Below are 23,923 nucleotides of genomic sequence, written 5' to 3'. Positions count from 1 at the left end.
TCCAGGACAGTCCTTCCTATCTGCCAAGGGATGTGTTAACACTCCCTTCCCAGGGCCGACCTCCCGTCCATAAAGGAGGAGAAATCATCTTCACAGGAATTGCTGGTCATCCGTCAGGATGACCTCTCTGCAAAAGGACGGGACAGAACTATTGTTTATGCACCAGACCTGCTGGCTCCCAGGCTGTCCCATCACGAGTGACTCCAGGGAGATTCTGTGTGGACCCAGCACCTTCCAGACCACGCCTCCTGCAGGGCCTGTGATCACAGGACGCGGCTGGAGTCTGCTCCATGCTGCTCCGTGCTGCCCCAAGAAGTCCCGCGAGTGGGCACATCTGCACAGAGAGGGAGGGGACTTCTGGGATCCGGGATTGAGGGGAGACTCAGGGCCCGTGGCTGCACAGGCACAGGGCTGAGGGGGGTGTGAAGATGGAGCCCAGTGGCTGTGAGGATGCCTGGGGTCTGTCATTGTCACAGGGGGTGGCGGCTCTGAGTCCTGCCTTGGTTTATAGCAGTGTCCCCAGTCCAAAGGCCCCAAAGAGCTGCCCAGAGAACACAGAGAAAGTACGAGGACTGGAGGACAGCAGCGTGAGGGCAGGTCAGGGAGACCCACCCCCCCCCCCCCGGTCCCCCACCCCCTGCTGTCAGTGCGAACAGGAGGGAGGCCCTGAGGGGCAATGAAAGCTGCATTCCAGGAGGGCTGGGTCGTCTCTGATGTGGGGACGGAAGGGTGTGCCGCGTCTCCCAGGGCGGCATCAGCATCCACGGTGGGCCGCCCGGCCCGGCCCGGGACCCTCGGGCTCCCTGCCTAGTCAGACTTGCCGAGAAGACCGAGGGTGGTGGCCTCTTCTCCTGGATGCTGAAGTGTCTCCTTTAACCGCCCAAATCAGCCCTCGTCCGAGAGTCCACGGACACCCCTTCGCCTACTGCTCTTAGAGAGGGGAGTGCTCGGTCCCCAAGTTTGTGGCTGGCTGGGCATGTCCGACTCACACACTTTCCTTTCCTCTGTCTCCAGAACACACTTATCTTAGACCTCAATTTCCATCTGATACAAGCCCTCTGACCAAACTGACCACCAGCGCGGAGAACCAGCAGCCCCCAAACAATTGGGCCAACAGCTCAAAAACATCTCAATTCCTCTATGTCATCTCCTATCCAGAGAGCTTGGTTTTCAAACCAGTTGTATGCGGGGCTGACACATTACTGGAGTGGTGGGTGGGGGTGTTCCATTAGGACCAGTTCGAAGGAGAGTCGAGGGCAGGTGGTCTGTGCGGCCCCCTGGCTGTGGCACCGCCCTCCACCTGCCGTCCATACTGTGGGAGTCTGTCCTGCCATCCACGGTGGCCGGGCACCAACCTGACCAGACCTGCCATGCCATAAACCAGAACCCTCTCAGTGTTTGCTCCGTTTTCCTCCTGAGGCCTCTGCTCTGTGCTGGTGGAGTCAGCCCGCCGCTCTCTCTGGATGACGGATCACAGCGCGCTGCCCCGGACCCTGGGCGGGTGAGCTGGTGCCTAATACTGCTCATCATGAAAGGTCAGGAGCCAGAGGCGGGCGCCTCGGATGCGGGCAGTGGCGCTGGGAGAACCTGACATTCCTGGACCAGAAGCCTGACAGCCAATGCATCATTTCTCCTGGAGGAAATGAATTGATTCTGTCACCAGCAAACTAAATGCAATCAGGCTCTTGACTGGAATCATAAATTGTGTTTAAGGCACAGTTAGCAGGGCACAGAGGCCGGACAGCATGCAGAGGAGTTTGAAGGGACGCGTGGGCCAATGGTCTCCCTGTTTCCTAGATTCTAAGGGGTTTTAAATTATTTGAGAAAATACTCTGATAGATACACACCTGCCTGCCAAAACAGTGAATCAGAGAGAGGGTGGGGAGGAGGAGAAATTGGTCAAAACACCCCTTGGGATCGTGTTTACTTAAATTGCAATGTATCACAGACCCTCTGAAAGCCCTGAGGCAGCAAGACTGAAATATTCTTTTGCCTTTTGTTTGTGGGTGATCAGGTGTTCAGTGGAGAAAAGTTCCACACTGGTCAACTACTAAACCAGCAAATAATAGAAAAGACTTCACGCCTGGCTTTGAGCTGATCTGACCTTGCCCCTTTCGCCTCACCTGACATATCCACCCACACGCATGCCCTGGATTCTGACTGCACATGTGAGAAGACGAGCAGTGCTTTAGGGGTGCAGTGAAGCTCGTGGGTCACGTGTCATACCTCACCACTGGGGGCTCCCAGGACTTGAGTCCAGTTGTGGGTCTAGAAGCAAAGAGGGGCGGTGGGGGAGGGGCCAGGGCAGAGGGTCCTGAGGGGAGTCGGCAGGGTCTTGCAAAGCCTCTGCCTCAAGGGGGGTGGCATCCTCAGGTGGAGGCGAAGGCTCTGCTTCACTGGGGGTGGAGAGGCTGCTTCTATTGGAATCGAGGGGCTCAGGGTCCCCAGCTTCACCCAGACCTTCCCACACATCCCCATTCCGACTCCCAGAATCCCATTCCTTCCCCATCAGTGCCTCCACTTGAACAGTAGACATTCTGTGGGGCTAAAAATTCAACTTGTGTTATAAGTCAGCCACTTACAGGATGAGATTCTGGGCTTGCTTTTCCACCATCTCAGCCCTTCAGCTACAGGAGACAAGGTCTCTTTCAGGGCAAACATGGAAGTGCTCAGATCCTTGATGTGGTGCTCGAGCTGGGAATTTCAAATCCCTGAGCTCATCGCTTCCTTCCCCGTTTTGTCCAGTGACATTAGGAGCAACCAGCCAATCTCATGACACTTGTTAGTTTGACGAAAATGTTCAAAAATGTCGTACACAGTCACTCAGATCCTTGCTTCTTATAAGTGTTTGATTAGGAGAATCCACTGGTGATGTTTTGTGTGTTTCTAGTGCCAGATCACACCATGGACTAGCAGTGATCTCTCTACTGCTGGAAATGGCAGCATTCGGGACACCAGGCAGCATGGCGGCACTAGGATGGGGACCACTTAAAACAGAGAAATCACCCACAAAAGGCACAAGATAAAAAAGCCACGACAACAGACACAAACAGGACACGTGTTTCTAGTGCAAGGGTTGGCACGAGAAGGCAGGACATGGTCTTATTTGACCTCAGCTGGGAACATGTGCATCAGGAGACATTTTTTTTTTCCTCCCTGTGCGTGTCTATGAATCACTGCAAGTGTTGATCTTGGAGTTACAAACACATGTTAGCAAGTAGGCAGGCTTGCAATTACAGAAGCTGTGAATAATAAGGATTGACTGCATCAGATACAGGTCTAGTATCTAGAATATAGAAAGAACTCTTGTAACTTAATGATGAAAGGATATATAACCAACTAAAGTAGGCAAAGGATCTACATAGAGATTTCTTTCAAGAAGATACACAAATGGCCAAGGAGCCCATGGAAAGATGTTCCTCTTCGTTTTCCCTTAGATGGATGCAAATCAGAATGATGAGCTGTTATTGTATACACACTAGAAAGGCTAAAACTAGAAAGATGAAAAATAGCAAGTGTTGGCAAGATTGTGAAGGAGGGAGACTCTTGAGTGTGGCTAGTGGGGATGTAGGATGTGCGGCTGCTGCAGGAATCAGACAGGCACATCCTTGAGACGTTAAACATGGAGCTGCTGTAGGACCAGCAATTCCACTCCCACATATGTGCCCAAGAGAAATGCAAATAGATGTTCACACACACACACACACACACACACACACACAGACACACACACTCACAGCAGCATTATTCACGAGAGCCAAAAAGTAGAAACAAACCAAATGTCCATCAGCGGATGAACAGATAAATGTATGTGGTCTGTCCGTACATGGGAAAGTTATTTGACATAAAAAGGATAAAAGTGTTGAAACATTCTTCAGTATGAATGAACTTTGAAAACATTGGTAAGAAAAAGGAAGCAGTCCCCAAACATATTGTGTGGATTCTTTGGTAGGAAAATTCTAGAATAGGCAGATCTAGAGAGATACCAAGTAGGTTACGATTGCCTATGGTTGTGAGGTGAGGAGGAAGCAGAGAATGACTCTTAAACATTACTTAGTTTCTCTTTGGAGCGATGGAAATATTCAAGCTGACTGTTGTGGTTGAATAATTCTACAAATATATCAAAACAAATATATCAAAATGTACTGAAGTGTACATTTGTGTTGGTGAATTGTATGACTTATGAGTTATATCTCAATAAAGCTGTTACAAATAAAAGTTAAATATACACCTATCTTATGACCCAGCAATTCTACTCCTGGTTATTCTCCAAGATAAAATAAAATGATATTTATAATAAAATTTGTATAAAAATGTTGATAGAAGTTTGACTCACCATAGTCAAAAACTGGAGAAAACCCAAATGTCCATCAAAATTGTAGTAAGTCCACACAAAGTAATTCAAGTTATCAATAAAACAGAGTGAACTAATGATACACACAACAACAAAGATAAATTTCAGTATCATTATGTTGAGTCAAAGAAGCCTGGCCTGAAAGGGTACACGTAGAGTGTAACTCCATCTAAATGGAGTCCTGACACAGAGAGGGGGTGCCTGGGGGCGGGTGCTGGGGGACAAGGTGCAAAGGTACACACGAGAATTTTCTGAAGTAATGACAATATTTTTTTAAGTTAAAAATATTGAAAAAATAACCAAGAATATCATATGAAAGTAAAATAGTATTGTGTTCTACCTGGTACTAAGACATACTGTAAAGATACAATAATTAAATTATTTGTACAACAAGACATATAAATCAGTGGAACAAATAAAAGTTCAGAAATAGAATCAAGTGTTTATATGAGATAAAGATAGAGTTTCAAATGGTCATACTGCTCCACAGCAGTCTCTAGGACAACTGCTTCACTTTGGAAAATGTTATATCTGCCCTTGCAAGTCACCAAAAGAAATTCCAAATGATAACATGGAAGTGTCTTTAAGGATGTTGATTAGAACATTATGTGAGAAAATATTATAAATGCCCAAGTGCTCAGCAATACACTTTATTTAAGAAATCACAGCAGAGCCATCCACGGATCAAAGTTCGTCTTCTGTGGGACAGCTGGAAAGTGTTTGCAGTTTGTGGCCAAGAAGTGTGACTTTTGTCAGCATCTCTGGGATGGTAATTTTGGAAGATGTCTGAGATGTAACCTGGTCAATGACCCCATTTTACAAAGGAGGACACGAAGGCTGGAAGATGCTAAGTTACTGGTCCTAGCTTACAGCTAATTAGAAATAGATTCGGAAAACGGATAAAAATTTTAAATTCCATTCTCAGTATGTTTTACGATAATCACATTAGAAAAGAAATGTTAGCTGTATGAGAAAATTTGCCATGACCTTCTTTTAAATATGTGCTCCTCTAGAACATTTAAAAGAGGATTTATGTGTAACCTAATTGAGGAGGAACATTGCAGGAACACAGCTGCCTGGGCACATTTTTTTTTTTTTTACAGGATTACACATACTCTCAGCAGCATGTATTTTCCTTTCCAGCCTTTCCAATAAAATCAGGAAGAAATCTGCTGAAACAAGTAATTATGTAGCATTTGCAACTTGCTACAAAGTGAGGGTCTTGTAAGTAAGAAATAACATTGGCCAGTATGTCTTCAGCATGAGTGAGAAGCCTGGTTATTTTGTAACTGAACTGGAAAGCCTGCAATCAGGGTGACTTCTGTTTGAGTCCTTCAGGGAGATCTTGCTGGTGCCCATCCAAGTGTCAAGGTCATTGCTGGGACTGAGGCCGTGCTGGGCGCAGCTGCCTCACTCCGCCTCCCAGTGGGATGGCAACGCTGCCCTTCAGGCAGGCTCCTTCCTGATGGGCGCTGCGTCATACCTGTGCTGTCCTGTCCTGCTGAGAGCGTGGTGGGGGCCTCTCTGGACTCTGGACCGCTTACCTGCAACCCAGAGAGCCTGCCTGTGGGCTCCTCACGGGTCTACTAGATACAGCACAGGTGAATTTTTAGGGCAGTGAAACTATTTTGTTTGATACAGTGATGGTGGATACATCACTCTGGGCATATGGCAAAATCCACAGAGCTTTACAGCACAAAGAGTGAAACAACATATGAAAATGCTATAGAAAAGTACAGTATTTAGGCAGTTGGGAGAATCTTAGGATGGAATGCAGATATGATAAAAAAAAAAACCTATGTGTGACAAATGTATGAAGGGGGTGGTGGGAACAGACACTAAGTCCCTTTGGAAGTAAGCGGTCACTAAGATCACCTGTGAAAGGTCTACTCTAGGTTAAGGTATTTCCCATGGGAGCAGGGTTGGCGTTCTGATGCTGCCATACATGTGCCCTGGAACTGAACAATTAGGAGATTAGACGCTGGATGGTGGGAACCAGTTTCTCCCTATTGGAGGGGAGCTAATGGAGAAGCCAGAGGAAGAGACAAGAGTGGTCCACAGGGTGATGGGTTCTGGGGCAGACATCAGCGTGAATTCGTGATTAGCTTAATATGCACACAGGTGGTCACATATACAATGTTCCTGGATATGTGTACATGCATGGTTAGTACACACGCATGCTCTCTGTTCTGTCAGAGCCAAGGTCATCCACCCTCTCAGAAGTCAAGGAGGAGCCACCATTTGCAAGTCTATAAATGTCCTAATTCTGTCCTGAAGGCTGTCTTTTGAAAGGGGCAGATAAGACCGCGGGGTCTCGCAGTGAAATCCTGACGGGGTGGAGGACCTGACACTGCAGGCATGTCTGACTCTGGGGTGGCGCTTCTCCTGCTGTTTTGCAATTCCTACAAATAGAAGTGGGCTTGTGGAGGCAGATGGTGAGGCAGGTGTTTTCTGTCCATTGTGATGCAAATGGTTCCTTTTCAGAGCAATGCAAATGTTTTTCCTCAGTGGAAATGGAATTGATTTCCGGCCTGAATAAAGGATGATCCAAATATTTTACTTTTTTTTTTTTCAAACTTTACATTTTAGTGCCTGAAATATGACCCAGTTTTGCAGCTCTGTGTGAATTCATCTCAGCATCCTGTCTATCACATTTCTGTTCTTTAGATGCTACTTTGAGCCAGTTTTTGTACCTTACATCATTAATTAATGAATTAAATAAAACAATTAATGTATGTTTACGTTTGTGTTAAAGTCATGATTTTACCTTTTTGAATATGATCCTTTAAGAGTTTCTACTCATCGCCAGCTAGAATCCAGATATTGCAAAGCTTAAGTTTTATCAAGGAGGTTCACAAAGCCTCCACTGGATTCTCTCAGAAAATGTTGGCAAGATTCATTACTGTGCCCGTTTTGCAGTTGTTGAAAATGAGGCTCAGATGTCCTGAGCTAGTGGGGTTTGGACTCGGGTTTTCTGAACAAGCCTGCAGTCCTGCCTCTGGAGAGTGTGATCCCCAGACCAACAGGGAATTCTCAGCCCCAGCCCAGTCCTGCTCTGTCAGAACCTGCGACTGGGAGGGAGGGCAGTGGTCCTGATGCTGCTGCACACACTCGGGGCTGAACACCACTGCCCTGAGCAGCACATGCGAAGTGCTGCCAAGAAAAATCTGTCCTCTGTTCACTGATGCCAAATAGAAATACAGAGACAGAGCTTTGGAGGAGTAGAAAGGAATAGCTTTATTGCTTTGCCAGGCAAAGGGGGAACACAGCGGCTAGCGCCTCAAGAACTGTGCCCCCTCTCTGGGGAATAGGGAGAGGTCTTATAGTCGGGCTTGTGGTCAGGGGTAGGCGATAAGGATCAAGGCACTAACAGTCCTGCATTCTTCTGATGGGTTAGTGGTGAGCTAAGTAGGAGTCAGCATCATTAATCTTCAGGTCCAACTGGTCTGCGGTCTACATTGTGGGCAGCATACCATCGTTAATCATTAACTTCTCACACCGGGAGGGGGTTTCAACTTCTGCAAAATAACTCAAAGATGTTGTATGTATTGTTGCTGGGGAAACAGGACCTGCCCCAAGGCTGCTCTGGACTGTGTCTCCCAGGTCTCGCGCATCCCCTCCCTTCCTTAATTAACAACTGCTTGAATCTGCCCACTGGAACTCAGGGGAGGTCATGGAGGCTGAATGAAGGCTGTTTTCCCACAATCAAAGAAGTAGGGGACACAGAAAGGCTTAGTGCCCAGGAGCCTCACAGGGCCCTGCTCGGTATCAGAATCACCAAGGAGCTTTAGAGAAAGCACTGATGCCCGGGTTCCCCGCTAGACATTCTGATTTAGTTGGTCTGGAGCGTGGCCTGGGCATCTGGGTTTTTAAAAGCTCCCTTGGTTGCTTTAAAGTGCAGCCAGGGGTGCAACCTGCAGCCCTTCAGAGTGGTAACCCCAACTCAGAAATACATCTACACTTTGGAAGCATTTCCAGCTCACTGTCTATAAAGTTAGATGGAAACTAGACAGATATCTAATTAAATAGGACAGTTTCAGATTCATCCCACCAAGAGATATGATTTCCCTCCACACAGATCACAAGGACCCAAATCATGAAAGAACAGGGTGAGCCCTTCTCACTGAAGGGAAGTAAATGAAATGTTCCTTAGGTTGGAGAAAATAAATAAAAAGAACGTCATTTGGAATGGCCCCCTGTGGTTCAGTTACTTCTCAATACAGCACAAATTCATTTTAATTTAATGGATTTGTTACAAATTTCCTGAAAAGCTTTTTCAGAAGGAGTTTGTGAATTAGCAGCTCAGCTTCCTACTGGGGAAGTCATTATGTAGCAAGCTCCAAGCTGAGACCATCAAATAATAACTGACGATTTATAACTTCCAATGTCATATTCCTAAATATGGAATTGTGGAAAGGAAGGTTTGCCAACAGCACCACTGCAGTGGAGCTGATAGCTTTTAAGATGACAAACAAAGTGCTTCCTTCTTTGGGGCCATCTGCCCTGGCCTTCAAGGTAGTTGGGCAGTGAGCTCTGGTCCAGGCAGAGGGCTCTCTGGTCCAGGTCACTCCTCCTTGGTGTATACAACACACCGCATCAGGGACCCTGTGAAGATGTTTTATTTACTCAATTGGTGATGAAAACTGGGATACAGATGTGCTAACCTCATTGATGCTGGAGTAGGGACATGTAGGACTGTCTCATGTTTGGACATGTGGCTCTCAGGAGGATGCGTGTTTTGGGCAGAATTAATACAGTAATTGACCATCACTTCATTCATCAGAGTGATTTTCTAAAGAGGTTCTAAGCCAAAGGATCTTGTAACAAACCCCAAAATGCAACCTTGGAATTTGCTTAGGATCCCAAATTCTCATTACTTGTTGAGTAATATTTTAAGACTTATGGTTCAAGATACAAGATTTTTTTCACATCAAAATTGACTGTCGGCATAAGGAGAAAACCAAATGTATATTAACACACATATGTGGAATATAGAAAAATGGTACAAATCAACCGTTTTGCAAGGCAGAAATAGAGACACAGATGTAGAGAGAACAAACATATGGACACCAAGTGGGGAAAGTTGGTGGGGGGGAGGGGTTGGGAGGGGATGAGTTGGGAGATTGGGATTGCCATATATACATTACTAATGAGAAAAAAAATATCAAATTGTACACTTTAAGTATATGCAGTGTATTGTATGTCAATTGTATCTCAATAAAAGTTCTTAAAAAAAATTGACTGTCGGAATATCCAATAGACTGTAACTGAGTGTTAAGAGATTTTATTCTGTTGAGGAAAACTCCCCTCACTATCAACTATATCATCTATCACGGTGTCTGTGCTTTTCCCCTCACAATACGTTCTCTTTTTATAACCAATTATATCTTCATACCATCAGATTTAAATGCACCTGTGGAATTCACTAATCTATGCATATTCTTAATTTCTAATAAGAGTGATACCAGGGCAGGGCAAGGACAATGCCTTAGAGTTTCGAATCCATCATCAGGTCTTGAATACGTAGTGGTACCTCAGACATATGGTGGCTCTGACGAGGGCGTCTGTGTGGATTCACCAAATCTGATCACATGTGTCCTCACTGCTAGGACAACTTACCTTCAAAACCTCTGCTACAAGCTACCCACATACCTTGGGCAAATTGCAAGGCTTATGACTGTCTCCCCACCTGTAAAATAGGAATAATGATTGTACCCCCCCCCTATAAACTTGTCTTGGGAAGATTAAGTTCTTGTACACAGAAAATCCTGAGAACAGAGGTGAAGTCACGTGAGAGTCAGCACTGTTACCTAATGCCAGTGGCAGGGTGGCCACTCTCATGGGAGAGCAGGGGAAAGTGCCCAGCAGGGAAACGGGCGAGTGTCAGGTGCTGGAAGCGGGAGGGCAGAGAGGAAGGTGGGATGCTGGCCACTGTTAGGTTCCTCACGTACACAGCTCAAATGTGAGAACAATCGAAGGCATCAGTGAAATAACTGATTAAATAGCAATTAAGTAGGATGAGAACACCAAATGCACCAAATGCAAACACACCAATGTCTGTCGATCAGAATCCCATCAGGGAATGGGCGTGACATCATACTCAAATTAGGATCTCTTGAGGTGAGGCTGTTAAGGGAATATTTACAAAACTGTGGGCTCAGGACGTGCCTGGCTGTCTGTCCTCATCCCATGAGAGGCCCTCCTGCTGAGATCAGTTTGAGGATGCACTATCCACCCTCTCTCTTGATGAGGACATTCTCAGCTGCTTCACTTTCTTCCACTTGACATTTGGATAATTCAGGAAAGGAAGTCCAGGGTAGGCCTTGAGTTTTCTGAGGACAGATCTTAGATACTGGCCTGACATCTCAGTAAACTCTGTCTTTGAAGTTTATTTCTATCAAGGAACAATTGAGCCAGTAATGTGTGCATCTGCTCATTTCACCACTACATTCAACTTGCATTTTAAGTGCTTATTACATTTCTAGGACTGAGGAGGGAACAAAAGAAATGAGGCTTTTTCCTCATCCTGAAGAATTTGCAATCTCACTGAGAAGGCATAAAACAAAACAGTTACTTACAGAAGCAGAGCTTTGTGTTCCAGTGGGAAGAGGGTTGAGCTGGGGACAGAAGCCCTTATTCTTTGTCCTGATTGAGATCTGTTTACCTGGGTGAGGGCAGTGGCCAGGGGATGGATGGGTGGGGATGGGTGAGACGTCTCAGAGGGGCTGTCAGTAGCTTTGAGGAGGAGCAGAAGGGCACAGCGGAGGGCTGTGAACTCCGAGACGAATCAGCCCTGGTAAATGAATCTCAGAAAAGCTGTTTCCTCAACTGCAAAGTGGGGGAAATACTAGCTTCTCACCAAGGTTGCCGTAAAGACTAGATGTGGTGCAGGTCATTGATGTGTCACGTGGCGTGTTCCATAAAGGCAGTGGCTCTACTTCCTTTTTCTCATTACCATGTGTCAGCACCTCCGGGCAGGGTCTTATAAATGCAGATGGGAATTTGGTAAATATGGCTTGAATTTCCTAAACTAGCAAAGTGTCTGGCACTTCGTAGATACTTAAAATAGTAGCTATTTTATTGTTTTATTATTATTTAGCTCACTTCCAGCTCTGAAATGATGTGATACATGGGTAAGATTCAGATGAAAATTAACAACGAAGGGAACGTCATCTTCACTTGCTGGGCCAGTTTGGGCTCTGGAGTGAAACGCTTGTCTCTCTACGAGGCGAAGGCGGAGGGATTAGATGAGAGCGAGGATGGGAGATCCAGGTCTTAGAAGAGCCTGAGAAATGGGCCCTGTGGGGGGAGCAGTGCTAGGATCAGGATCCTCGGGGGAGTCGGAAGTGGGATTCTCCCAGCTGCGAGGATGTATTAAGCTCCCAGGAGAAACTGGTGTGTAATAAGGCAGGGGAGGGGTGGGGTGCAGTTTGCAGGGGAGACCCAGCCTCAGCCTGCAACATGAATCGTACTCAGCATTTATCTGTCTCGTCTGCCAGGGTTGAGATTTTGTGGTTCTGCTCCAGTCATTGGCAAAGCAACCCCCCCCCTGGGGTGGGGAGGGGCAGGGACCGTAAACTTCCAGGCAATTCCACCAGCTCAAAGGCAGGCCTCGGGAGAATGGCTCCGGTGTGAGCCAGCAGCATCAAAGCACGAGGAACTTTGGGGTGGGTGCACAGAATGATTAAGGGATCTGTAGAGATACAGGTAGGGCACCAATTGTGTGTGGTCTGAGAGCCTGGATCCTGATACCAAGTCTCCGGGAAAAGTCACTGAGCGCGTGAGGCCGGCACACCCCCTCTTGGTCTAATTCAGCAGCGGGGAATTCTGGAGCTTGGGCACCGGGGCTGCGTGAGCAACTCAAGGGGATGAGGTGGCTTTTGCAGCAAAAGCAATTTCTCCAGAGCCTGAGTGAAGGCGTGGAGATGCCCTTAGGGAAGGAGCTGGGAAGGTGGAGGAGGTCTATGCTGGTGTGCAGAGGAGGAGTTCTTTCTGAAGAAGACAGGAAGGCACCACAGGGGCTCAGCCACTGGCCCCGGAGTCTTGCTTTGCCTCTTTCTGCATCTGAGCCTCTAGCAGAGCCAAGGAGTGTGGCCGGGGAGATGGGCCTGCAGGAGGTTGACAAGCCCGGGCTCGTCAGACCTCTACTGGCCACTTTCCGGAAAGGCCCCTCTGTACTTTCCATCTCCCACCACCCTCCTGCCCGGGGGATGGGGGGTGATCTGGTGCGGGGAGCGGAACCCCTGTGAGGGGAGGAAGATGCAGCGGAGCAAAATGGTACCTCTGGCAGGGCGCTGGGGGCCGGATGCCAGGGCAGCTCATGCGATTCCAAAGCCTGCAGCCTTTCACTTTGGCCAAATAGCACCTTAAAGTTCTTTTTTTTTTTTTAAAGATGAGTGGCAGAATATAACACATATGTTTAAAGCAATCCTTTTATCGAACATTCATTGAACATTTGCTATACACCTGACAGTGCTAAGCATTTTTTTCTTAAGAGAAATTTATTTGTGTATCTATTTATTATTTTTTGGCTGCATTGGGTCTGCATTGCTGCCTGTGGGCTTTCTCTAGTTGAGGGAAAATGGGGCTACTCTTCATTGCGGTGTGCCGGCTTCTCATTGTGGTGGCTTCTCTGGTTGCTGAGCACGGGCTCTAGGTGCTCAAGCTTCAGTAGTTGCAGCACTTGAGCTCAGTAGTTGTGGCTCACCAGCTTAGTTGCTCTGAGGCATGTGGGATCTTCCTGGATCAGGGATCGAACCTATGTCCCCTGCATTGGCAGGGGGATCCTTAACCACTGTGCCACCAGGGAAGTCCCCACCTTGAAGCTCTAAGGTTCTTGTTATGGACAAAGTTGATCCTTGAAGATACAGCTTAAACTGAAAAAAAAAAAAGAAAAAGAACTTCAAATATGAACGTGCATTTCAATTTTTAGGCATTTCCAATAGCAAATGTAGAAAGACAATCCAAATTCTGACACGAGTAGATGTTTTTGGTGAGGGCTGAATGGGGGATGGTGGTCAATTAGCGTGGGTGGTCCCTACTCAGCAGCCATAAAAACCTGCCTTTTTCTGGGGCCACTTGTCGCTCACCTCACGTGAGAACTGGTAGCCTCCCAAGTCACATCACGTGGTGTGGTGACAAGCAGGAGGACAGGTGTCCAGGACCCATTCTCTGTGTATTAACAGCGTCTCGGGCTGTGTCTAACGTTTTACCTCCGCCTCCTTTTCCTGTCTAACAGTCATTTATTTTCCATCCTCAACCATTTCTGGAATAATTATGTCTTCTAATTATAGACAATTAATATAATTTAGCCAGGATGTTCTAACTATGCCAAGGGCAGCAAATGAACCCCTGTTTCACCCCTTTGTCACTTGGGACATATGTCTATTGTGCATTTATCATATTAGGATAAAATCCTCTTATTAGAGTCTGTTTCCCACTGACTCATAAGCCCTTTAGTAGCGGGAGTCAGATTTTGTGCAAATCTCTATCCTTCTGTATTATTACCTCATGGACACAGGCCTCAAGAGTCGCTGTTAAGTATACAAATGGTCTCCGTGCTTGGCTTGTGCCGGTTCACCAGTGCAGCCCAGGCATCTGGGAACAAATTATCCCCCTGGCTGGAAGCCTGACTTCAGTTATTTTGGTGTAAATAGAATAAACATGCATTTCACCAATGGAAAAAAATCACAGCAAAAGCCAGTGATGTTATCTGTTTATGAATTAAGACAACACACTTAAGCCCTTCCATTCTTAGAAAGGGGAGAGGGACAGACATGAATAGACAGAAATTCAGCAGGAAGAAAAAACCAAAATGTTAACTGTGGTTATCACTAGGTTCAAGAATTACAGATTCAGCTCATGAGCATGACCAGTCAATAATATCCAACGTCTAACAATTAAAGTGCCAGAGATATAGCGAAATATCTCTTCAAAAGATATGCAGATAAAAATAAAAGAAAAAACATCTTTTAAAAGTAAGAAGAAAGAGGAGGAAAGATGTTGCAAAGGCAGATTTTCCTTTGGGAAAGTTGTGTATCTGTACTGTGAATATTGTTGCCTGGTTGCTCAACAGTAATTAAATATATAATCTCACCAGAGGTACATGCAGTATATTAAATTTTTACATTAGTCATGAAAGATTTAGTTGTAGAGTCTTACTCTTGACAGACCCGTCTAACACCAAAGTATTAAATTTTACTTTTTAGTTTAAATTATTCTCTTTTCTCTTCTTCCCCAATTTAGGTCACTTATTTGCAACAAAACAAGTGAAATGTAACCATTTGAATGAATAAAGCATGAACTCCAGAGAATGCAGCCCTCATGCTGTGCATGTAATGAAATCTATTTCTCTTTGATGATATCAATTAAAAGAAGTTAAGAATTGAAAGTGTGACTTTAATTATCTCTTGATGTATCTGCTTTTTGCCAGACAGGCGCAGTAAGCAATAGCTTCTCTTGGGCTTTCCTAGGACCCTGGCATGAATGAGCAGGGATATTTCAGGCAAGAGGGCCTGGTACTAATCTTAGAAAGGAAGGGTGGAAGCCCTTTGTTCCTGTTAGCCATCGTTTTACAACAAATGAGCCCAAAACACAGAGACAAGACAATCGCTCTGTCTTGCTCACGATTGGGAGGTCAGGACTGCTGGCTGGGCTGAGCTGGCTGATTCTTCAGCACTGTTTGGTGTTGACCAGGGTTACTTGATGGTGGTCAGCTGGCAGCTGGTCTGGTCTGGAGGCTCAAGGCGGCTTTCCAGCCTATGATACTTTGGTGCAGACGGCTGGGAGGCTGGGCTTAGCCGTCCCTCTCCATCTGTGTGTCATGTCCACGTGTCTCCGTGTGCTCTCTGCTGGAGTAGAGGTGAGCTTCTTACAAGAGCTCAGGGCTCCAAGAGCAAGTGTTCAAAGCACTGGGAAACAGAAGCTCCCGATTTCTTAAGGTCTGGTCTCAGAACCTGATGCATGACTGCATTGCCTCTTAACCAAGCATCCACAGACTCCACTCCGATTCAGAGAGGGGCAGTCTTGATAGAAGGAGTTGTCAGAGAAGGTGTGGGTATCTTTAATCCAGCATGTTCTCGTGTAGCAGCACTTTCCCCTATAAATGGGTGGCCCGCTCTTACTGTCTCTCAGCGGACACATTGAAACCCCTGGTTCCTTCCAGAGGATGGCCAGGTCAAGTTAATCCACATTTGCACAGGGCTCATAGAAAACAAGAAGTGCTAGAGTCAAGGTTTGATAATTGCTCCTGTTGATTCCAGGAACACTCTTTAAAATTCTTAATTTAAAGAAAAGTTGATTAGATGCTATATATCAAGGTCTATGATACAAATATATTGCCTGGATTATGTTTAAATATAAGCAAAACTGAATGACTGTCCTGTTATTTGAGGTGATTCATCATACATTCTGGAGAAAAGTTCTACCCAGTTTACCTTGAGAGGGAGCCATGACAGGCTGGGTTATCTCAATATCTGTCTAATATAAACTGGATGAGTCTTTTTTTATGTGCCAAGCATTGTCCTAACTTCTGGAGATCTACTGTTGAATAATATTTTTGGAATTGTGCCTTCATGGAGCGTACATTCTAATGAGAGACAGATAATAAGTAAGCACAGAGACATGTAGTTTCAGGTACAGTAAAGTTCAGTGAAGAAAACTAACAAGGCAGGAGACGATTGTGGCGGCAGGAGGGGGATTTTATGGGTAGATGGTGAAGGGGTCTTTCCTGGGATTTGATGCTGGAACAGGTACATTAACAAATTGAGGGAGTTGATGATATGGCACTGCCTGAAAAGAACATTTTCTTTGATCTGGAAACAAGAAACACGAGGCAGAAAGAAGCTTTCACTGAGCAGCACAGCGTAGTGGAAACAGCACCTGAAAATTAGGTAACTCAATTACTAAACATCAGCCCAAAATTCAGTGGCTTGAAACAGTAACGATCACTTATTATGGCTCATGAACTGTGTTGGTTGAGAGCGCAGGTGCGGCCTGGCTGGATAGTTCTGGCCCGGAGTCTCCCACGAGGCTGTAGTTAGAGGTCAGCCAGGGCCTCCATCACCTGAAGGTCGACAGGGCTGTAACATCCACTTCCAAGGTGGCTACTCCTGGGGAGACAAGGTTGTCCTGACTGTTGGCTGCAGCCTCTGTTCCTCACAACAAGGTGGGTGAGTTCTAAAGGGAGAGGGACACAGAGAGAGGGACAGGTCCTTCACACGACAGCCTCGGAGCACTCCTGCAATGTTTGTTCTATTCCACTCTGTTGGTTAGAGCCCAGATTCAAGGAACGGGAGAAGAGTCAGGAAGGGGACAAACATGTGGTCCTGAACTTCTTCGGAAACTACAATGTGCACCAGGTAGCTAGATAACTTAAAGCCTCTGGGCCACAGTGAAGGGTCGGGGTCTTTTAGCACAAGAGCAATAAGAACCCTTAAAGATTAGGGTGTGAAGGTCAGATTTACACTTTTAGAAGTTTACTTCAGATGACTTGTGAAAAATGAATTGCAGAGCAGGAAAATAAGAGGTTACAGATGGTGTCTAGGAAAGAAATGATGGTGAATGAGCCTTGTGGATGTGGCAAGAAATTTTAAATTTGGGAAATGTTTCGAAGTTTGAGCCAATAAGACTCACTGTTGGATTGGATGTGGGATTTGAGAGAGAATGAAAGACCCTTCCAGCGTCTGGGCTGGAGCAAAGGGGTGGAGGGTGCAATCTTTATCGAAATGGAGAAGCCTAGGTGAGAAGCTGATTTAGAGCTGGTGTGGGGACTCAGATTTCCACGTGGGCAGTTTGGCACCATTGATAGAATTAGCACAAGGAATTCTAGGAATGGAAAACGCAGTGGGCAGGGGAGGGTCTTTAGTGATCTTGACAAGGTTCTGAAGAAGACGTGGCTGGAACAGGTTGGAGAGAGAATAAATAAGGAAGGGGAGACAAAATTAGGGGTACATCCTTTTAAAAAGAAGAGTTAATTGAGAAAACTATCGCGTTTTATTGAAGATCAAAAATATTGAAGGAATAAAAGATGCAATCATGACACACCTTGAGCCCAAGCGACAAATGAATAATTTTCTAAGCAACTTGTTACTGACTCACCTACATGAATGAATGATCCACCCATAGTCTACACAGCACAAAAGTCATAACATTCCTCACTATTGAAGAGGATTCCAGGCTGGAGCGAACTGTTACTACTGTCAGGAAAAGTCAGAGGAAGTGTTATGAACAAGATTCTGCTTTCCCATCTCCCAGTTTGAAATCCTAGGGGCGCACATGCACATCTATGCATGCACACGCGTGTGCACACACACACACACACACACACACGGGAATCATGTTCACTGGTGTTTCATACAAGATTATTTTGAGTATAAGATTATGGCTATAAAGTAGTGTCAGGGTCTCAGGAAGCTGTGACAGTCCAGCATATTCATTTATCTTCAACTTTTTAAAGACGCTCAGAAGGCCCCCTCCCCGGGCTGCCCTACTTCTTAGATGTATGTTGGTTACAGTTATCACTTAATTTATTGTTATTCTTAACCTAAGTTTATAATGGATGTGGACCCCACCCCCATCTGTTGATGCACCCAGCTCACATTTACGGAGCACTTCCTGTGTGCCAGGCACTACCGATCGTGTCCGGGGGAGGAAGAAGGATGTGTCTCAAGGTGGGAGAGACTTCAGCCCAGGACTGGTGACAGGATGCAGGGAGGGTCTTAGCATCAACGTACATATGTTTGCATCTTCCAATCAGTGTGATTGGGCCTGACGTGAGTGGGGGGAGTCCGACTGGCCCGGGGGAACGTGAATGTCCGGAAGTTGCCCATAAACACCAACCGGAATTTGGGGGGAAGAGCGTCAGGCAGATGTATATGCGCCGAATAACTTTTGCCTCTCTGGGGACCCGACCCCTTCAAACGGGAAGTTCCTCTCCTACCCCTGACACTCTGTTAAAAGCACAGAGGGTTGGTCAGAGGCAGAAGGCGCAGACGCTCCAGGCCCCAGGTTCCAGGCGACAGTGTCCCCAAGTCCGACCTGTGCCGACTCACAGCTGCAGCGCTTGGCAGGAACACCTGTTCTGGAGCCTCGCGCCTGCTCGTCTGTCTCACTCAGGCTCCGTGTTAACTGCAAGAGAGCAGATCGGGCCTCGTCTCGGTTTGTCACTCCTGTCTCTGAGCCCTTCACCACCACCCGTGCCCCATAAAGCCTGCGCTTCTGCAGGGGCTGCAGCACCTGGAGCGGTTTATCCATGGAACAAGAATTCAACTTCAGGGAAGACAAACCCTGCCCCTGTTTACCATAGAGTAACACTGACATTTTAGAAATGGATAACTACTGAAACCAAACTTTTTGTTACTAATGAAATTGGATTTTCTTAGGGTTCCGTGAAATGTTCAAACAGTTCCTCCGTGTAGTGGCTGACACTCGCCGGAGGCTGGCCTGAGGCTCCCTGGCGTGAACAAGGCTCCATGGCCTGAACAAGGCTCCCTGGTGTGAACAAGGCTCCCTGGTGTGAACGACACTGCCTGCCCAGATCTTTAGGTGATCTGAAGACAAGCTCGGGGTTTCCCTGGGAAACAACAAAGGCCAGTAAACGCTCCTCAAGGGGGTACTTCCTCAAGTTCTCTATGTTGTCTTAGCCCTTGGCGCTCAGGCTCGAAGCACACCCAACAAACATATCCACTCAATATCCTTGGTTCTAGGATGGGGTGACTGCATTCCAAAGCACACACCCAGCCCGCCCAGAGTCACTCCTCCAGCTGGAGGCAGAGTTAGTGCTACAGCATGTTTTCAGCTGCCACATCTCCCATCTCAAGTGGCCATCAGTGTTGCCGTTTGGAAACACCAGTTGCTTTTGATTGATGCTCATTCAAGTGCCTTGGGACAGATGGTAGAGGTAAAGCCCAGAGCACTGAGCAGCTTCTTGGTCTCTATTCTCACTGCAGCCCATGTTCACGGTAAGTATTCTGTGAACATCGGCCATCAGGGACTGCGGCGAGCTGTGCTGTAGCAGTGCCAGCCACAGGCTGCCCTCCTCCCTGGAAGAGTGAGTCTTAGCAGCGGCATCTTTACATGCTTTGCATCTGAGATCGTCGAGGAAGCCTGCCTCCACCAGTCCGCCTCAGCGTGCTGTCTCCAGTGAAAGCCTGCATTGGGCCCAGACAACTATCTGAGTTTTTGGATTTCATCAAGAATATAGACTATATTTACGGCTGAGTCATGCAGGGATCGTCACTAAAGATGATTTTGTAAAAATTCAGGACTACCATGCTACTTGTGTTGGTGAAAATTGAATTGTGAATTACTGATGGCCATAGATTTTCTGCTGCTTCTCCCATTAAGAGGTGGAGCCCTTGCCCCCTCCCCGACTTGGCGACCGCTGCTTCAGTGACTTGCTTGACCCTGGATCCTTGCAGGTGATGGAGGAGCTGTTCTGGGAGGCTGATGGCTAGATTGTGAGAAGCCTGGTAGCTCCTGGGTCTGCTGGCAGGCTGAGTCTCTGTGGAGGAAGTCCGCCCCCTCCACTGGAGAGAGTGGAAGAGGCCATGGGGTGACCCCAAGGGGGTCGGCTGAGCTTGGCCTCCCAGACACGAAGGCAGCAGGCAAACCATTTTGGGCCCTCAGACCAGCCAGTCCACTACCTGGGCATCTTAGTGCCCTGGCCAATTCACTTGGAGCAGAAGGATCTCTGCCAAGCCCTGCCTAAATGCCCACCCACAAAACTGTGAGACATAATCAAATGTTTGTTATGAGCCATAAGATACTGAATAGAGCCTGGTGCTGATTCGTTTAGGTTGAGGTCTTCTCTGGGATTTACGAATGGCACCTAGAGAAGATGCACAAGCTGGGAAGATCCTGTCATTAACTCCACGCACTAAAGCTTCGGGGTTTACACCTATCATTATGCTATGTCATCAACTTGCTGTTCAAGAGGAGTGAACAGATGGGAGGTTCCTGATTTCTGGGTGACCCTCCACTTAAATGAGGTGCTTTTGCCTTAGAAAAAGATGTCCTTACAAACATGAAGACATTCCACAACAGCACCACAGGAATACAAGTGAAGCCACACTGGTTTTTGTATGTTTTGATATTGTTTTTATCTTTGAAGGAGAAATAAAGCAAGAACAACTTTTATGATTTTGTTTATTTTGTGTGTTTCTCTTGGAGTCAGATACTTGTTCATTTGAGCCATTGCAATGATTCTTCCCTTGTAGTTTCATCATAAAATAGTCTCTGAGAAGATGGGAGGAACTTTGTGATCCAGGAATGTCTCCGTCTTGCAGTCTCGTTATCAATGATATATTTCCTTCTAGGAGGTTTTCTTTCTTTTTAAATTTATGTGAATTTTGTGGAAATTGAATCTGAAGATTCAGAATTTATTTATACTTACAGTCCTTCAAATGGAAGATTTTTCACTAGAAGTAAATTTCTTTGGGCCCTCAAAAGATCTCTGCTAGGTCAGAGCAGGTTCTTAATTCAGCTAAATGCCCCATTTCCCATCTTTCATATGAGGCTTCTCAGGTTAGCAGAAAAATATGAGGTCCCATCTCTGTGCTGTAAGGAAACCCAGCACTTTTTTAAAAAGATAAATAACAAATCATTTTCTCAACAGGTTTAAATTTTATGAAGTGTTCAAAAGTTAATAAAATTTATGGCTGTAAGTAGTCTAGGAGAATCTTGAAAGAATTTATCCTCTGGCCATTCTGAAAGCCGTGGTCCAATAACACAGACGTGTGTCAGTGGCTTGAAGCCAACACCCAGGAAGGACTACGAGACCCTCACCAGGTAGTTGGCATTGACAAAGGAAATAGAGTTCACAAATAGTACAAAGAGAGGCCCTTTGAGTTAAACAATTTCTTGGCAAACTAATTTCATGTCTTCAAGTGAAGAACCGCAGAACTTTCAATATGAAAGTCTCAAAAAGTAAAACTACGTGTACTTTAAAAGAAAAGGGAGGAAAACCTTGTCTGATTCAGTGTCTGATTATTAGGGTATTTTTGAACGTTAACCTTTTCAGAAAGAGTAGACTACTCATTATAAACTAAAAGTCAGTCGCAGAACCTCTTCTTCCAGGGAGATAGAGCAGATGAATTTGGCTCTATTCCTCCCAATCAGCACGACTAACACCCTGATGTTATATATGAAACAAACATAAGAAGACTCACAAAGGCGGAGAGAAGACAGACTGAGGGCCAGGGCCCCGAGGAATGACGTGATGCTGATTTCTCTGGGTTTTCTTTCTGTCTCATATACTCCAGACTTAGAGCTGAAGAGGTTAGAAACATAGAAATTCTAATCAGTGGAGATGAGAAAAACCTCAACGAAAGCCTGCCCTCTGTCCATTGACAGATGAAGGATAAAAAACCAAGAATGTGGTAAATACGTACAATGGAATATTTCTGAGGCTTAAAGGGAAAGAAATTCTAATACATCCAACAACATGGATGAATCTGAAGGGCGTTATGCAGGTACAAAAAGACAAAGATTGTGATTCTACTTATATGAGGCACCTGGAGGAATCAAACCTATAGAGACAGAAAGCAGGGGGCTGGGGGAGGGGGATGAGAATTGCTGTTCAGTGGATATAGAGCTTCCGTGTTGCAAGATGAAAAAGTTTTGGAGGTCTGTTGCACAGCAATGTGACTATGTGAATACACTTACTATCACTGAACTGGACAGGTGAAGGAAGCGAAGCTTGGCAGCTTGATTTGGGAAGGGGATGGGTCGGGGACCTCAGAGTGACAGGCTCAAGGCAGTGGATGAAGGGTTGACCTCTGCCTCTGTCCCCACATTCTGCAGACAAGGCTTCTTCCCTCTAGTGCTCTTGGATGCAGCCAGTTTATTTTCCTACACATCTGAGAAGGGAAGGAAGCTGCCTGGTGGGTGTCCTGCGACGGGAAGGGAAAAGTGACCAGGCCTGGAGCAGTGGGCACCTGGGTGACTGTTCCATGCACAGCAAAGCTGCAGGGTGCCCCTGGCTCTGCCTCCCAGGAAAGCGTCTCCTTAAGGCCCCCAGCCCTGTAGCAAGGGTCAGAGGAAAGAAGCACAGTCCCCAGAGGACCTGGGACCCGGGGCGAGGACAGTGGGTTCCAGGCGGGCGAGATACTGGGGGCCAGTCCTGGTTGGGTGCAGAATGCAATTGGGAAAATTCCAAAGACAGACTTTGCATTTCTTCTCAGTCCAGGCACAAATAGCTTATGATTCCTGCAGTCAGAAACCATAGCCAAGAGTTTCCTAGTGAAGGAGCACTCATGCTCTCTTGTTTTGTAAATGTTGGTATGGAGGATGGGAGGCGGGGAATCCTCTTTCTCCCATCCACGAGCTAAGTAATACACGTTTGCGCGCACTACTACGGGCAGTGGTTCCAGAGGACAGACAGACCCCCACCTCCTGCAGCTTCCCTCCCTTCTAATCCCTTCCTCTTCTTGCATTTGAGGCTCAGGGCTGGGCCCAGGTGGAGGCAGCCCCATCCTTTGCTGATTCCAAATGGCTCCAAGCTACTGGAGAAACACCCAAGACCACGCTTAGCTTTCCAGCAATCTTACAAACCCAGGCCCTAAATCCATTTGATCAGCACTTCTATGAAGAAACACCCAATGTGCAAACACTTACCTCTTTATGAATAATGGCCATGAACTCCTGTACGTAGCACGCTTCATACTGGGACACTTATACAGTGTATTACAATAGAATATTTAGAAGGTTGGGATAAAAATATCAACAGAGGTTCTATTATTTTTGTGCATCCCAGAGGGTCAGCTTGGGTACACGACCTTGAGACCCTATTCTAAGCACCCAGCTGGCTGGTCCTCCAGGCTCTGCCTCATGGGCAGGGGTTGGGGTGGGCGATTGAGGGAGGCATTTGGGTGCTAGAAACAGGTCTCCCTGCAGGTGTAGGGAAGGATCTTATCTCTGGAGCATGAACTTGTTTACTTACTTTTTCCCTTCTTTTTTTTTTTTTTTTTTTTTTCTTTTTTTGGTTCATTTCTTTTGTTTGTTTTTCACTCTGGCAAGCTCTGAAATAAAACAATACCAGGCCAGGGAAATATCCTAAGGATATGTCAACATGAAAAATGCTCTCCTCTCAAGCTTTTGTGTTTCCGCAAAATAAGCTCCCTTATTCTTGAAACCTCCCTCCTTTTTTCACCTCCAACTTCCTGCCCCAGCAGGGCGGGTGTCCGAGTCCAGCTTTTCCTCCGTGGCGTCTCCAGTAGGAGATTTAGCAGCTGTCCCCCAGGTCTGCTTTGGGCAGAGGTGAAGGACCGAGTTCCTCGCCTGGTTCCTCAGAGAGCTCTGCCCCCACCCACGCTACCCCTCAGGCCTCTATCCCCAGCAGACAGGAGGTGAAGCAGGAAAGCCCAGTGTCTTATTTCGTCCCATCCTGACAGCGGCTTCTCCATTTGTATGATCTGAGCATCCATCTGAAGTCATGAGTGTTGACATGTGAAGCAAGCTTTGTGCAGACCTGAACCTCCCTGACTTTGCAAATAAGGATGTATCTTTATACATTAATTTTCCTGAAACTCCAGGGAAATGAAAGCATCAGAAACCAAAACACTCATATGA

The sequence above is a fragment of the Hippopotamus amphibius genome, chromosome 12 (assembly GCF_030028045.1).
Source record: "Hippopotamus amphibius kiboko isolate mHipAmp2 chromosome 12, mHipAmp2.hap2, whole genome shotgun sequence".
Lineage (NCBI taxonomy): Eukaryota > Metazoa > Chordata > Mammalia > Artiodactyla > Hippopotamidae > Hippopotamus > Hippopotamus amphibius.
This window is presented reverse-complemented; position numbering follows the sequence as displayed.